General features: G+C 38.1%; 1 non-coding gene across 1 annotated transcript; it reads right to left on the minus strand.

The window, feature by feature from the left end:
- Positions 1 to 4,990: 4,990 nt before the first annotated feature.
- On the minus strand, positions 4,991 to 5,098 carry LOC130942847 (small nucleolar RNA R71). The gene has a single exon (XR_009071395.1). It is a non-coding gene; the product is annotated as a small nucleolar RNA R71 (small nucleolar RNA).
- Positions 5,099 to 13,727: the final 8,629 nt, after the last annotated feature.

Consider the following 13,727-nt stretch of genomic DNA (forward strand, 5'->3'; position numbering starts at 1 on the left):
TCAGGCGCTGTCCCTGATGCATCCGCATCTTTAGTTTCTTTTCCCTTAGATTTTCATTCAATAAGCTAATGATTATGGTTTAATAAGCAATGATTTCATGCTTTAGTGAGCACTACTTTGAGTTAGTTTTGAACCATATCACTAAAGAGAAATAGTAAGGATAGAAAGAGCCAAGCAACCATATCACTAAGGAGCAAGGGATGGAGGAAGCAAACAGTGAAGCTTTTGAACCAAGCAACATGCCATGCATCTAATGCATGAACCATACGTTCAACGCATGTAAGAATTGAAGCCCCTGACTTGCTAAGAAAGCCATATGTCTAACGCATGGTGTGGTGCGTCCAACACACCAAGAAAGTGCACCTCTAATAGCCAACCAAACCCATGCGTCTAACACGAGAGCCTGCGTCCAACGCACCATTTTGGCAACACACCCATGCATCTAACGCACAGGCCTATGCATTCAATGCATGACCAAATTGTCCCTCCAGTGGCTACCCACTCAATCATGCGTCTAACTCACTATGCCTTGCGTCTAACGCATGGAAAGTAGAGGCCAAGGGTCCTTAATTTCAAGCCCATGCGTCCAGCCCAAGGAGCATGAGTTCAACGCATGCCAAAGGCCCAACTCCCAAGGCTTTGAATCCCTCACTAATCCTTCCAAATCCTTCACTAATCTTTCAATTCTTTAATCACTTAATTGGATGATTCAAGATTAGCACAAGGCCATGAAATCAAGCTTTGATTGTTAATTATGAAGAGAAAAATCAATGGTTTAACTTGAGAGGGAAAACCATTTGAGAAGACTTAATTAGATTTGATTTGATTTGATTTTGTTTTCTTTTTTATTTAGTTTGAATTCTAAATTAGTTTTAGGGTTAGTATTTAAAGAGAAAGAGACGCACACGTGCTCCTCCCTTCCTTTAGCTATTTTTAATTCATTGTTTTTAATTTTCAAGCATACTATAAGTCACTAATCTCCTCAATTAAAGTTAGGAGCTCTGTTGATCCTAATTGAATAATGTTATAGCTTTTCTACTTTTGATTAATGCATTGATGCTTTCGTAAGAAAAGGTTTTTGTTTTTCATCACAAGAATTTGAATATATTGAAAAATAAATCTAACCTGACATGAATTCTATTATCACCTTGGAAAAGTTGATCATTGGAATTAAGCTTGAAAAATTCTTCTCGTGATTCTTTAAGTTTTAAAACTGGATTTGATAAGTGACATTGAATTAACTAGGTTTAGTTCTTAAGTATTGAGTAGCGTTAAATAAGTGAACGTACCTCACCTCTTATCATAGTCAATTGACCAAGGAATTGACAATTTATTAAGAAACGAGAAATTGAATTACCAAGGGATTGGAATTTGGTTATTTATGGTTTATCATAGATATATCCTTGCATGATCATGGTAGAGAATGAAAAACATTCTTCTTAAAGTCTTAACATGTTTGAAACCTTAACTCTTTTAATCATATTACCTTCCCAACTGTTTATAACTAGCTTTTATTTTATTCATTGTTTTTATGCTAAATACTTCTAAAATCCTAGTTTTTGATTGTCTAACTAGAATAATCGATTAACCATTGCTTACTTAGTCTGTTAATTCTCGTGGGAACGATAACCCACTCCCATGGTATTACTTGATACGACTCGGTGCATTTGCCGATAGTTTGGAAATAATCCATGATCCTTTTCCTCTCCTTGGTCTCTTGATGAGCGGATAATTTGTACGCTTTTTGGCATTGTTTTTAGTATGTTTCTAGTAGGATTTAGTTAGTTTTTAGTATATTTTTATTAGTTTTTAGTTAAAATTCACTTTTCTGGACTTTACTATGAGTTTGTGTGTTTTTCTGTGATTTCAGGTATTTTCTGGCTGAAATTGAGGGACCTGAGCAAAAATCTGATTCAGAGACTGAAAAGGACTGCAGATGCTGTTGGATTCTGACCTCCCTGCACTCAAAGTGGATTTTCTGGAGCTACAGAAGTCCAATTGGCGCGCTCTCAACGGCGTTGGAAAGTAGACATCCTGGGCTTTCCAGCAATATATAATAGTCCATACTTTGCCCAAGATTTGATGGCCCAAATCGGCGTTCAAAGTCACCTTCAGAATTCCCAGCGTTAAACGCCGGAACTGGCACCAAAGTGGGAGTTAAACGCCCAAACTGGCACAAAAGCTGGCGTTTAACTCCAAGAAGAGTCTCTACATGAAAATTCAATGCTCAGCCCAAGCACACACCAAGTGGGCCCGGAAGTGGATTTTTATGTCATTTACTCATCTTTGTAAACCTTAAGCTACTAGTACTCTATAAATAGGACCTTTTACTATTGTATTTTCATCTTGGTTCTTCTGGTTCCCTCTTTGGGGCCGAAGCCAATGATCACTCTTGTTCTTATGTATTTTCAACGGTGGAGTTTCTACACACCATAGATTAAGGTGTGGAGCTTTGCTGTACCTCGAGTATTAATGCAATTACTATTGTTCTTCTATTCAATTCCGCTTGTTCTTGTTCCAAGATACTCATTCGCACTCAAGAACTTGATGAATGTGATGATTATGTGACGCTCATCATCATTCTCACTTATGAACAAGTGACTGACAACCACTTCTGCTCTACAAGCAAATAAGGCTCTAATGTTTATCTCTTGGGTTCTTTAACCGGAATCTTCGTGGTATAAGCTAGAATTGATGGCGGCATTCAAGAGAATCCGGAAGGTCTAAACCTTGTCTGTGGTATTCTGAGTAGGATTCAATGATTGAATGACTGTGACGAGCTTCAAACTCCTGAAGGCGGGGCATTAGTGACAGACGCAAAAGAATCACTGGATTCTATTCCGGCCTGATTGAGAACCGACAGATGGATAGCCGTGCCGTGACAGGGTGCGTTGAACATTTCCACTGAGAGGATGGGAGGTAGCCACTGACAACGGTGAAACCCTTGCATACAGCTTGTCATGGAAAGGAGTAAGAAGGATTAGATGAAGACAGTAGGAAAGCAGAGAGACGGAAGGGACAAAGCATCTCCATTCGCTTATCTGAAATTCTCACCAATGGAATACATAAGTATCTCTATCTTTATCTTTATGTTTTATTCATATGTCATCCATAACCATTTGAGTCTGCCTGACTAAGATTTACAAGATGACCATAGCTTGCTTCATACCAACAATCTCCGTGGGATCGACCCTTACTTGCGTAAGGTTTATTACTTGGACGACCCAGTGCACTTGCTGGTTAGTTGTGCGGAGTTGTGATAAAGAGTTGAGATTGCAATGAGCGTACCATGTTGATGGCGCCATTGATGATCACAATTTCGTGCACCAAGTTTTTGGCGCCCTTGCCGGGGATTGTTTCGTGTATGGACAACTGACGGTTCATCTTGTTGCTTAGATTAGGTATTTTTCAGAGTTTTTAAGAATGAATTCTAGTGTTTCAAGGTGATGTTCTTATCATCACCAAAGCTGATTGATTCTCATCAATTTAGCTCTTGAATGCAATGTCCTGCTGAAGCTTGGCTATCCATGTCTAATTCCTTTAGACTGAAGCTTTAGACTAACATTGCATGATTCCTGGAATTCTCATTAAGAATTTTGAATCCTTTATTTTACTTTTCCACTTAATTTTTGAAAAAACCAAAAAAATTACAAAATCATAAAAAAACCAAAAATATTTTATGTTTCTTGTTTGAGTCTACTGTCTTATTTTAAGTTTGGTGTCTTGCATGCATTGTTTATTTGATCTTGGTTCTATTTTCAAGTCAATAGTACAGGGAACTGAAGATTCAGAACATGCAGCAGAGGAATTACACAGAAAAAGCTGGGCGTTCAAAACGCCCAGTGAAGAAGGACAGACTGGCGTTTAAACGCCAGCCAGGGTGCCTGGTTGGGCGTTTAACGCCCAAAAAGGTAGTGCATTGGGCGTTAAACGCCAGAATGTGCACCATTCTGGGCGTTTAACGCCAGGATGGCACAAGAGGGAAGATTCTGTTTTTAATTCAGATTTTTTTCAGGTTTTCAAAGTTTTTCAAAATCAAATCTTTTTCAAATCATATCTTTTTAAGCATATCTTTTTAAAACATAACTTTTCAATCATATCTTTTTAATCACATCTTTTTCAAAAATAGTTTTCAATCATATCTTTTTCAAAATCTTTTTCAAAAATTACTTGATTTCTTTCCCACTCTTAATTTTCGAAAATCAATTAAAGTTTTTCAAAATGTTTTTAAAATCTTTTTAATTTAATTTTCGAAATTTCCTCCCCTCTTCTTACATCCTTCTATTTATGGAGTACCACTCCTCCTCAATGCACAATTCGAAATCTATCTCACTAAGTTCGAATTCTTCTCCCTCTTCCTTCTATTTTTCTTTTTCTCTGACACCTCAAGGAATCTCTATACTGTGACATAGAGGATTCCATATTTTATTGTTCTCTTCTCTTTCATATGAGCAGGAACAAAGACAAAGGCATTCTTGTTGAAGCTGACCCTGAACCTAAAAGGACCTTGAAGCGAAAGCTAAGAGAAGCTAAGGCACAATTCTCTGTAGAGGACCTAACCGAATTCTTCAAAGAAGAAGAACACATGGCAGCCGAAAATAACAACAATGCCAACAATGCAAGGAAGGTGCTTGGTGACTTTACTGCACCTACTCCCGACTTCTATGGGAGAAGCATCTCTATCCCTGCCATTGGAACAAACAACTTTGAACTTAAGCCTCAATTAGTTTCACTAATGCAACAGAATTGCAAGTTCCATGGACTTCCATTGGAAGATCCTCATCAGTTTTTAGCTGAATTCTTGCAAATCTGTGACACTGTCAAGACTAATGGGGTTGACCCTGAGGTCTACAGACTTATGCTATTCCCTTTTGCTGTAAGAGACAGAGCTAGGACATGGTTGGACTCACAACCTAAAGAAAGCCTAGACTCATGGGAAAAGCTAGTCAATGCCTTCTTGGCAAAGTTCTTTCCACCTCAAAAATTGAGTAAGCTTAGAGTGGAAGTCCAAACCTTCAGACAGAAGGATGGAGAATCCCTCTATGAAGCTTGGGAAAGATACAAACAATTAATCAGAAAATGTCCTTCTGACATGCTTTCTGAATGGAGCATCATAGGTATTTTCTATGATGGTCTCTCTGAACTATCCAAGATGTCTTTGGATAGCTCTGCTGGAGGATCTCTTCATCTAAAGAAGACGCCTACAGAAGCTCAAGAACTAATTGAAATGGTTGCAAACAACCAATTCATGTACACTTCTGAAAGGAATCCTGTGAACAATGGGACAAGTCAGAAGAAAGGAGTTCTTGAGATTGATACTCTGAATGCCATACTGGCTCAGAACAAAATATTGACTCAGCAAGTCAATTTGATTTCTCAAAGTCTGTCTGGAATGCAAAATGCACCAAGCAGTACTAAGGATGCTTCATCTGAAGAAGAAGCTTATGATCCTGAGAACCCTTCAATGGAAGAGGTGAATTACATGGGAGAACCCTATGGAAACACCTATAAGTCTTCATGGAGAAATTATCCAAATTTCTCATGGAAGGATCAACAGAGACCTCAACAAGGTTTCAATAACAATAATGGTGGAAGAAACAGGTTTAGCAATGGCAAGCCTTTTCCATCATCTTCTCAGCAACAGACAGATAGTTCTAAGCAGAACCACTCTGACTTAGCAACCATGGTCTTTGATCTAATCAAAACCACTCAAAGTTTCATGAATGAAACAAGATCCTCCATTAGAAACTTGGAGGCACAAGTGGGTCAGCTGAGCAAGAAAGTTACTGAACTCCCTCCTAGTACTCTTCCAAGCAATGCAGAAGACAACCCAAAAGGAGAGTGCAAGGCCATCAACATGGCCGAACTTGAAGAGGGTGAAGAGGCAGTGAACGCCACTGAGGAAGACCTCAATGGGCGTGCACTGGCCTCCACTGAGTTCCCCAATGAGGAACCATGGGAATCTGAGGCTCAAAATGAGATCATAGAGATTCCATTAGACTTACTTCTGCCTTTCATGAGCTCTGATGAGTATTCTTCCTCTGAAGAGGATGAGTATGTCACTGAAGAGTAAGTTGCTAAATACCTTGGAGCAATCATGAAGCTAAATGACAAAGTATTTGGTAATGAGACTTGGGAGAATGAACCTCCTTTGCTCACCAAAGAACTGGATGACTTGTCTAGGCAGAAATTACCTCAAAAGAGACAAGATCCTGAGAAGTTCTCAATACCTTGTACCATAGGCACCATGACCTTCAAGAAGGCTTTGTGTGACTTAGGGTCAAGTGTAAACCTCATGCCTCTCTTTGTAATGGAGAAGCTAGGGATCTTTGAGGTGCAAGCTGCAAGAATCTCACTAGAGATGGCAGACAACTCAAGAAAACAAGCTCATGGACTTGTAGAAGATGTTCTGGTGAAAATTGAAGACCATTACATCCCTGCTGATTTCATAGTCCTAGAGACTGGGAAGTGCATGGACGAATCCATCATCCTTGGCAGACCCTTCCTAGCCACAGCAAAGGCTGTGATTGATGTGGACAGAGGAGAATTGATCATTCAAGTGAATGAAGAATCCTTTGTGTTTAAGGCTCAAGGATATCCCTCTGTCACCATGGAGAGGAAGCATGAAGAGCTTCTCTCAAAACAGAGTCAAACAGAGCCCCCACAGTCAAACTCTAAGTTTGGTGTTGGGAGGCCACAACCAAACTCTAAGTTTGGTGTTGAACCCCCACATTCAAACTCTAAGTTTGGTGTTGGGAGGTTCAAACATTGCTCTGAGCATTTGTGAGGCTCCATGAGAGTCCTCTGTCAAGCTACTGACATTAAAGAAGCGCTTGTTGGGAGGCAACCCAATGTTATATTTTATCTATTTTCTTTTGCTATTTTATGTTTTCTGTAGGTTGATGATCATGAGAAGTCACAAAATCAATTGAAAAAGCAAAAACAGAATGAAAAACAGGAAGAAAAATAGCACACCCTGGAGGAAGAACCTACTGGCGTTTAAACGCCAGTAAGGCTAGCAGATGGGCGTTCAACGCCAGAAAGGGGCACTAGACTGGCGTTAAACGCCAGAAAAGGGCAAGCACTTGGCGTTAAACGCCAGAAATGGGCACCAGCCCGGCGTTTAACGCCAGAATTGGCTCAAAACGCATTTTTGCATGCCATTTGGTGCAGGGATGACTTTTCCTTGACACCTCAGGATCTGTGGACCCCACAGGATCCCCACCTACCCCACCACCCTCTCTCTTCTTCTTCACCCATTCACCAATCACCTCAACACCTCTTCCCCAAAAAACCTTCACCCATCAAATCCTATCTCTCTCTTCACCACTCACATCCATCCTTCATAAAACCCCACCTACCTCACCATTCAAATTCAAACCACTTTCCCTCCCAAACCCACCCATAATGGCCGAACCCTACCCCTCCCTTCACCCCTATATAAACCCATCTTCACTCCTTCATTTTCACACACCCTAAACACTACTTCTTCCCCCTTTTTGGCCGAACCACACAACCTCCTCCATCTCCTCCATTTTCTTCTTCTTCTCCTCTATTCTTTCTTCTTTTGCTCGAGGACGAGCAAACCTTTTAAGTTTGGTATGGTAAAAGCGTTGCTTTTTGTTTTTCCATAACCATTTATGGCATCCAAGGCCGGAGAAACCTCTAGAAAGAGGAAAGGGAAGGCAAAAGCTTCCACCTCCGAGTCATGGGAGATGGAGAGATTCATCTCAAGGGTGCATCAAGACCACTTCTATGAAGTTGTGGCCTTGAAGAAGGTAATCCCCGAGGTTCCTTTCAAACTCAAAAAGAGTGAATATCCGGAGATCCGACATGAGATTCGAAGAAGAGGTTGGGAAGTTCTCACCAACCCCATTCAACAAGTCGGAATCTTAATGGTTCAAGAGTTCTATGCCAATGCATGGATCACCAAGAGCCATGATCAAAGTGTGAACCCGAACCCAAAGAATTGGCTTACAATGGTTCGGGGGAAATACTTAGATTTTAGTCCGGAAAATGTGAGGTTAGCATTCAACTTGCCCATGATGCAAGGAGATGAACATCCTTACACAAGAAGGGTCAACTTTGATCAAAGGTTGGACCAAGTCCTCACTGACATTTGTGAAGAGGGCGCCCAATGGAAGAGATATTCAAGAGGGAAGCCGGTTCAATTAAGAAGGCATGACCTCAAGCCCGTGGCTAGAGGATGGTTGGAGTTTATCCAACGCTCAATCATTCCCAGTAGCAACCGGTCTGAAGTTACTCTAGACCGGGCCATCATGATCCATAGCATCATGATTGGAGAAGAAGTAGAAGTTCATGAGGTTATAGCCCAAGAACTCTATAAGGTGGCGGACAAGTCCTTTACCTTAGCAAGGTTAGCCTTTCCCCATCTCATTTGTCACCTCTGTTATTCAGTAGGAGTTGACATAGAAGGAGACACCCTCATTGATGATGACAAGCCCATCACTAAGAAAAGGATGGAGCAAACAAGAGACCCCTCTCATCATGAGATCCCTGAGATGCCTCAAGGGATGCACTTTCCTCCACAAGACTATTGGGAGCAAATTAACACCTTCCTAGGAGAATTGAGTTCTAACATGGGACAACTAAGGGTGGAGCACCAAGAACATTCCATCCTCCTCCATGAAATTAGAGAAGATCAAAGAATCATGAGAGAGGAGCAACAAAGACAAGGAAGAGACATTGAGGAGCTCAAGCACTCCATAAGATCTTCAAGAGGAAGAACAAGCCACCATCACTGAGGTGGACCCGTTCTTTAATCTCCTTGTTCTTTATTTTCTTGTTTTTTTTCGAATTTTCATGCTTATGTTTATCCATGTTTGTGTCTTATGATCATTAGTGTCTTAGTGTCTATGCCTTAAAGTTATGAATGTCCTATGAATCCATCACCTTTCTTAAATAAACAATGTCTTAATTGAAAAAGAGAAGAATTGCATGAATTTTGAATTTTATAACAGATTAATTATTTTGATGTGGTGGCAACACTTTTGTTTTCTGAATATATGCTTAAACAGTGCATATGTCTTTTGAATTTGTGGTTCATGAATGTTGGCTCTTGAAAGAATGATGAAAAAGGAGACATGTTACTGAGGATCTGAAAAATCATAAAAATGATTCTTGAAGCAAGAAAAAGCAGTGAATACAAAAAAAAAGAAGGAGAAAAACGAAAAAAAAAAGAGAAAAAGAAAGAAAAAAAGGAAAGAAATAAAGTTGTGATCCAAGGCAAAAAGAGTGTGCTTAAGAACCCTGGATACCTCTAATTGGGGACTCTAGCAAAGCTGAGTCACAATCTAAAAAGGTTCACCCAATTATGTGTCTGTGGCATGTATGTATCCGGTGGTAATACTGGAAGACAGAGTGCTTTGGGCCACGGCCAAGACTCAATAAGTAGCTGTGTTCAAGAATCATCATACTTAACTAGGAGAATCAATAACACTATCCGGATTCTGAGTTCCTAAAGAAGCCAATCATTCTAAATTTCAAGGGATAGAGTGAGATGCCAAAACTGTTCAGAGGCAAAAAGCTAAAAGCCCCGCTCATCTAATTAATACTGATCTTCATAGATGTTTTTGGAATTCATTGCATATTCTCTTCTTTTTATCTTATTTGATTTTCAGTTGCTTGAGGACAAGCAACAATTTAAGTTTGGTGTTGTGATGAGCGGATAATTTGTACGCTTTTTGGCATTGTTTTTAGTATGTTTCTAGTAGGATTTAATTAGTTTTTAGTATATTTTTATTAGTTTTTAGTTAAAATTCACTTTTCTGGACTTTACTATGAGTTTGTGTGTTTTTCTATGATTTCAGGTATTTTCTGGCTGAAATTGAGGGACCTGAGCAAAAATCTGATTCAGAGACCGAAAAGGACTGCAGATGCTGTTGGATTCTGACCTCCCTGCACTCAAAGTGGATTTTCTGGAGCTACAGAAGCCCAATTGGCGCACTCTCAACGTCGTTGGAAAGTAGACATCCTGGGCTTTCCAGCAATATATGATAGTCCATACTTTGCTCAAGATTTGATGGCCCAAACCGGCGTTCAAAGTCACCTTCAGAATTCCCAGCGTTAAACGCCGGAACTGGCACCAAAGTGGGAGTTAAACGCCCAAACTGGCACAAAAGCTGGCGTTTAACTCCAAGAAGAGTCTCTACACGAAAATGCTTCAATGCTCAGCCCAAGCACACACCAAGTGGGCCCGGAAGTGGATTTTTGTGTCATTTACTCATCTTTGTAAACCTTAAGCTACTAGTACTCTATAAATAGGACCTTTTACTATTGTATTTTCATCTTGGTTCTTCTGGTTCCCTCTTTGGGGCCGAAGCCAATGATCACTCTTGTTCTTATGTATTTTCAACGGTGGAGTTTCTACACACCATAGATTAAGGTGTGGAGCTCTGCTGTACCTCGAGTATTAATGCAATTACTATTGTTCTTCTATTCAATTCCGCTTGTTCTTGTTCCAAGATACTCATTCGCACTCAAGAACTTGATGAATGTGATGATTATGTGACGCTCATCATCATTCTCACTTATGAACAAGTGACTGACAACCACTTCTGCTCTACAAGCAAATAAGGCTCTAATGTTTATCTCTTGGGTTCTTTAACCGGAATCTTCGTGGTATAAGCTAGAATTGATGGCGGCATTCAAGAGAATCCGGAAGGTCTAAACCTTGTCTGTGGTATTCTGAGTAGGATTCAATGATTGAATGACTGTGACGAGCTTCAAACTCCTGAAGGCGGGGCGTTAGTGACAGACGCAAAAGAATCACTGGATTCTATTCCGGCCTGATTGAGAACCGACAGATGGATAGCCGTGCCGTGACAGGGTGCGTTGAACATTTCCACTGAGAGGATGGGAGGTAGCCACTGACAACGGTGAAACCCTTGCATACAGCTTGCCATGGAAAGGAGTAAGAAGGATTGGATGAAGACAGTAGGAAAGCAGAGAGACGGAAGGGACAAAGCATCTCCATTCGCTTATCTGAAATTCTCACCAATGGAATACATAAGTATCTCTATCTTTATCTTTATGTTTTATTCATATGTCATCCATAACCATTTGAGTCTGCCTGACTAAGATTTACAAGATGACCATAGCTTGCTTCATACCAACAATCTCCGTGGGATCGACCCTTACTCGCGTAAGGTTTATTACTTGGACGACCCAGTGTACTTGCTGGTTAGTTGTGCGGAGTTGTGATAAAGAGTTGAGATTGCAATGAGCGTACCATGTTGATGGCGCCATTGATGATCACAATTTCGTGCACCATCTCTTCTCTTCTCTTCTTCCATGGTTCACTTTCTCCTTCTCTGTTCACGTTTGTGTGTGAAAGTGGGTGGCGGCACTGAAAGAAAAATGAGGAATGGTGAGTGTGTGTAATGAAATTAGGATTAGGGTATGTGTGTTAGGGTTAAATTAGGATTTTGGGTAGTGTATGAATTTTAATAAAATTAAAGAGTAAAGTAGTAATTGAAAACCAAATACAGTTCAATATAGTTACTTTTGAGAGTATTATTTATTTATCGATTTGCAAAAATTATTTTCAAATAAGTACTCTAATTTTAAATTAGAGACAACCAAATAAATTTTTCTTAAATCATAAAATAAAACTCAAAATCTCAATATTCAAATTAAATCATATAAAATTTTTATTATTTTTCAACTACAAACGTTTTAAATTCTAAATAAGAAAATACCCAATAATTATGAATATTATATGAGTTCTAATTAATTTTAAACTTAAAATCTCATAACTTTGATTTAATTTCTTTTGGTAGATAACTTTCTGAAAATAAAATCATAATTAAGTATAATAATTCACAAATAACACTGTACTTAATTTCTAAAAATCCGGAGTTTTACACCAGTAATTTCAATATATAAATTACTGGTATTGACACACATTCTGCAGAATCTTTTCAGCCACACCAAAGAGCTCATCAATTTGTAAGCCTCGTAAATTTTTCTCTACAAATTGTATGACTCTGAAAATTTAACTCGTCACTTGGACATAGCTTCTTCCATTAGCCATTGGAAGTAACTCCAAAAGCATGTTAGAATTAAAGTTATGAATATTGGAAGTTTATGTTTTAAAACTGAAAATCTGGTTTGACAGCTTTGAGCGACAAAATCTAAACCTTTATAACTTCCAATCCACAACTCCAAAACTTGTGAAATTTGGTGGCAAAGAAAGAGACATTGTTGCGGAATTTACAATCCACAACTTACCGGCAAGTGCATCGGATCGTACCAAGTAATAAACTCAGGTGAGTAACTATCGATCCCATGAGGATTAACGAATTAAGCAAACAATAGTCAATTGACTATTCTAGTCAAACAATCAAAATTTAGGGTATTTTCAATAACATAAAAACAGAGAATTAAATAAAAGCAAACTAAATATGGTTAAGAAAATAATATGATAAAGATAGTTAAAGTGTTAGAGATATTTAAATTTTTGGATTTAATATTCAATATCAACTACCTTAATCATGCAAAGATTATGTTTATGACAAACTCCAAGTGATTAAATTCCTATTCCTAGGAAATTCAATCTCCTCTAATACAACCAACCTGAATTCCTTGATCACTCAATTGCACTAGAAGGTGAAGTTTAAATTCTGATTTATAAGCCACACAACCCTAAGAACCCAAAAGTATAATGCAGTTATATGTCACGTACCACATTAAGTCCAGATAATTAGGAATTATGAAAGATTGGTTTCAAGTTATAATTCTAAAGATATAACTTTTTCAAGACTCCAATAGAATTGGGGTTGAATTAGAGTTATTTTCCAATAATTACTAATTTGTAGGATGAAGAACGAAACTATTTCTTAAACTTAAATCATTACATTAATCAAGAGTAAAAGAATAAATAATTATTAATCTATCAAAGTAAATAGAATTCCTAACCTTGACAATGGAAGATTAGTTGTCCATACTATTGTCTATTGAATTTTTATTACTATATATATATATATACACACGTGAGTGTTTTCATTTGCAATTTTATTTTACTCATTTTCAAGCTTCTCGATTAATAATTCCTTTCAAATATATATTATATATAAATCCACCTTGAGTCGTACAACTTTATTATCATTGACTTATGACTCGAGTATAAGGATTTGGATATTAGCGTGTTACAGCGCTAATCTTAGCAAGTGCAGCAAATCGCCTCAAGTAATACTACGGTGAGTGGATATCGTTCCCACGAGGATTAAGAGATTGAGCAAAAAAACTTCTAATTGAATCTTCTAATTAGATCAACTGACCTTTGCAAGAGGAAGGATGTAAATCTTGAAAATAAAGAACAATAAAATAGAGTGTTGGTGTGAATGAATGCTTATGAAACAAATAGAGAAATAAACAGGAAATAAAGATGTTAAAGGCTTCACAGATATTTAACATTCAGAAAAGGAAATCCTCATGTTTATTAACTTTGATTTATGCAAAATACTTTCATGACAAATCATATATAATCAAAATCTAATTCATTAGCAATTAAATTTTTTTTAACTTATTTAATCGCCAATTTCTCGATCAACTATTTAAGAAAAGAGATTAAGTACAATTTCAATTTAACATTGCACAACTTTCAAAATACTTTCTTAGCCAAGTTAAAAAATTATGAGAAAGAATTTTAAGCTAATCCCAATGTTAAATTTTTCAAAATAATAATAGAATCCAAGATAGAATTG

This window comes from Arachis stenosperma, chromosome 7 (assembly GCF_014773155.1).
Source record: "Arachis stenosperma cultivar V10309 chromosome 7, arast.V10309.gnm1.PFL2, whole genome shotgun sequence".
Taxonomy (NCBI): domain Eukaryota; kingdom Viridiplantae; phylum Streptophyta; class Magnoliopsida; order Fabales; family Fabaceae; genus Arachis; species Arachis stenosperma.